The sequence below is a fragment of the Agrilus planipennis genome, unplaced genomic scaffold (assembly GCF_000699045.2).
Source record: "Agrilus planipennis isolate EAB-ADULT unplaced genomic scaffold, Apla_2.0 scaffold2107, whole genome shotgun sequence".
NCBI lineage: Eukaryota > Metazoa > Arthropoda > Insecta > Coleoptera > Buprestidae > Agrilus > Agrilus planipennis.
Window position 1 is genome coordinate 1 of NW_020440758.1, and position 3905 is coordinate 3905.

At 32.8% G+C, this 3905-nt stretch overlaps 1 long non-coding RNA gene across 1 annotated transcript; it reads right to left on the minus strand.

The window, feature by feature from the left end:
- Positions 1–981: 981 nt before the first annotated feature.
- On the minus strand, positions 982–2238 carry LOC108744024. Its single transcript, XR_001938901.1, has 3 exons — positions 1891–2238; positions 1622–1808; positions 982–1553 (listed from the first exon to the last, which is right to left on the minus strand). It is a non-coding gene; the product is annotated as an uncharacterized LOC108744024 (long non-coding RNA).
- Between the last annotated feature and the right edge of the window lie 1667 nt (positions 2239–3905).

Here is a 3905-nt window from a genome sequence, read left to right on the forward strand (position 1 = left end):
ACGTATTAATTCATTTTGGTTGTTACTCATACCTATATATATACAGTAGTGGCTAGTTGAGAACTGACCATAGGAAAATTCTAATATTTGCAATTAATAAAGTGCGGCATAGTATAATTAGTATAAGCGATGTGGTAAAGGAAAATTACAAAATACAAATACTTTCGTCCATCTTTTCATCAGCTTTGTAATGTAAGTTCAACAAAAGCAATTAAATGATTTTGAGAGTTGGATTAGTTTAAGATAAGTTTTCATCAGAGAAGTAGGAGATATTTTTAGATATACGTGGTTGAAAAAATAAATTGCACACGTTCACCAAAATATGTGTTTTCACTGGTGCGACATACAAAGAAAAATGCCGATAAACAAATGTTTAATGTTTTTGCATTACCTGTAATATATACTTACCTACACTTGTCACCATTAATCGGAAAAATGATGATTTAACAAAATTATTAACAATGTTAGATAGTAAATACGTAGAGGTATAATAATTCTAGATCAGGTGCTTCACAAGTGTGGATATTCAACCTGTAATTAGATAAAATACGAGACGCAATTATCTGAGCGGTTTAATGGATTCGATTCCAAGATGGAGATATCTCAGTTATCTTGAAAAAAGGTCGGCAAACCTTTAATCAAATTTAATCAAATCATTATTTATTTTACACAAATAACTGATATTGATATGTATCTGGTTGTAAGAGTGTTTTATACCTACATAAGTACATATAGAATTGATTGCAAATTGTATTTTTTCATTTTTATCATGAAGATGCCAATAGAGATTCGAGAAAAGATATTTAAAATAGAAAATGCAAAATATGAAATACCAAGTATAAAATTGCTCTCAAAAAAACCTTTGGAAGTAAATAATGTATTATTATAAATCAATAAAATTGTTTGGCTATTATTTAGTATAATGTTCAAAGTTTGCACCTACATATGTATAGAAAAACACGGGTAATTTGGTTTCTTAGATGGCAGTAGAAGAAAAGGAACCTAGATCACATCTTTATGACTACGAAGTCTCCTCGAAAAATAGGTTTATTTTAGGTTTTGTAGATTAGCTTTGTTTATTGTTTCTCAATATTAATAGCATACATTTCGTGAATTTCTGGTTATTATGAAAATATTTTCGGTCTGTTGACTGTCATCTCGAGTCGTGAAAGCGTAGCTTTTAAAGCACAAGCCACCGCAAACTATACGTTTATGCAACAACGTACCTTCCGCGACATTAAATGTTTTGAGATTATGCGACGCCATTATTCCATTGTCTTCCTATTAGATGTCGCATTTGCGTTAATACTTCTGGACGATGAGTAATTACACAGTTTACTTTACCTATTATTATTTACCAAAGGAAAGACGTCACAAAATAACAAAAACTCGTGTCTGATTTCTTGCAAGACAATTGTTCCGAAGATAACAAACTGATAAAGATACGTCGCGGCGGTCAGAAATATTTTATTTGCTTGTAAATAATTTTTGTTTTGATTCGCAGTTTTGTTGTAAAATATTGTTTCCTTTGGTCTATTACAAAAGGCAAATACCTGCAATAAATGTTATTGTTTCTTTTTAAAAATTGTTTTGTTTAACATTTACCAAACAGGGTACAAACCAGGTACGTACTCCTTGATGAGGCTGCTACTTAGATTAGGACGGGACTTTGGAAGATGAAGTTGTTTTTGATAACGCAAAGCGCATTTTACGTTTTAATTGACTGAAAACTATTCTCAAGTCAATGAGATTATCCTTATCGTTATCCTCCAAATTTTTCTTTTTGATGACTGGAATTACTCGCATTTCTGTAGACAGTGTGAGGGAATAGTTTTGGTCAAACTGGTTAGGAAATAATACATTGAGTTAACCGATAGGGTTAACACCGACCTCGTATCAACCACTTGGTACCAGAAGGGCAAAGTTGCAGCGTGTGCCCAGGTGATGTTCGCCGAGATAAAAGTGAGTGAACGTTCGTTCTTGAGGTCGAGGGAAAAAAGCAGCAGCGAGTTCAGCACGCGCCAAAGCAGGTGTTTAATTCCCGTGTTTTAGACTGTTGAGAGCAGGTGAAACGAACATATGCTGCCCGCACGTTTACACAAAAGATGAATGTGAACTCAATTTATTTATTTTTTAACCACTTATCTCCCTCTTAATATACGGGGTCGATTCCGAGAGCACTTTTTTTCATTTCTGATGTTTCTTTTTTAGTTGACGTCTTGCACGTCAGTTTGTGTTATGAAATTATAACCGCCGCCTAAAATTTTACATCTTTTAATGGGTATCTCTTATGTATATAGTAGGCGTCGTTAAAACATTACATTTGTTTCCTCTCCTCTGAGAAACAAATTAATAACCAAGAAAAGCAGAAAATAATGACATTTGTACTGTTTTAAATTTATTGTTTATCTCTACTGTTTAGGTGAATAGATTAAGTTAACTAAAGAACTACTTATAGGTAAAAGTTAGCTTCAGTAAATTATTTAATTACGTTAAATTGTTAGGACAACATACAAGAAATTACCTTCCAAAGGTATTCCGCATGTATAAAATTTGTTTGTATAAAGTTCACTTGTGGGCACATCCATGTAGGTTAGTGTAAACATTAAAAAATGTGTTTTGTTTTTCACTTACGTGAGTACTCCTTGATCCGTAAGTTTTAATATTTATAAATTCTTCATCGACACAAGAACAACAATTCAACAATGTCAAGGATTATTTAATAATGGTACTAATGTTTCATTGTCAATCGTTGAAATATTCCAAGTGTACTTCACTTTTTAGCCGAAGAATTAAAATGAAAGGTGTAAAATACAAATAAGTACTAGATATTCACGATCAGTGTCAAAAAGCGCCTGAATTCATTTAAGCATTCAACAGGTGTATCTAGCCAATGAAGAAATCATCCGAGTAAGTAGAATTTAACGCACACCGCTCTCATTTGTACCATTGTACCCCCCATATTTAAGAAATGCATCAACATTTACAATATCGTGTCATCGATTTATAACTCATTAACATTCTACGCTACTTTTATTCATGCAGGTTTGGGTAGCACCTTATAAAGCACTATTGTTAATGAATGATTACCACTTGCGCGTTCTAGTTTTTAAACAAATCCCTACCTACCTATAAGGCGTTGTTCTTTTATGCGAGAAACAAAACAAAGAAGATAAAGACTTCTTCCCCTAATACATTTCAATGAACAAAACTCAAGTGGTGAAAACTTTTTATTACTTTACATAATCGTTTAATCAGGGTATGGATTATGAAAATGACGCGAAGCTTTAACATTGTAGAGTGAAATGTTGGCATGATTATGTAAAGAAAAATAAGAAGTTTTCACCTCTTGAGTTTGCTTGGGTTTCTTGATTGACTTCGATGATTTTATTCTCGGAAAGGAAAAAAGATAGTAATGTTCGATTTCTTTTTTACAGAACCTACTAACGAAATGCAAGGCATCGTCTGCATGCCAGAAAATCTTATTCAAACGGCCTCTTCACCTTCCAGTAAGGCTGCTGGTATGAATATATAAATTTTTCTGTACCGATTAAGCATTAAGTGCAAATGCGAATTCAAAAATAAATGGCAACAGCATCACATTGTAATACTTTTACAGAAAACAGACAGTTGTAGCTTTACATCGTAATAATAAGTGTAGGGGAACGTAAGTCACAACTAATTTTGTGTGCTGCATAACATACGTTCCAGCTGATTTGCCTATTGTAAATATAGGGTTGTTCGGAAAGTCATTTCGTTTTTTGTTGTGGAAATGAAAGACAGTTCTCGTATAATAAACAAATACTTTATTAAATTATATATTGACCGTTCTGGTCCAACATCTTTTGCCATCTTTCTGGTAGTAGCATAATTCCACGCTCATAAAATTTTTGGTCTTTGCTGGC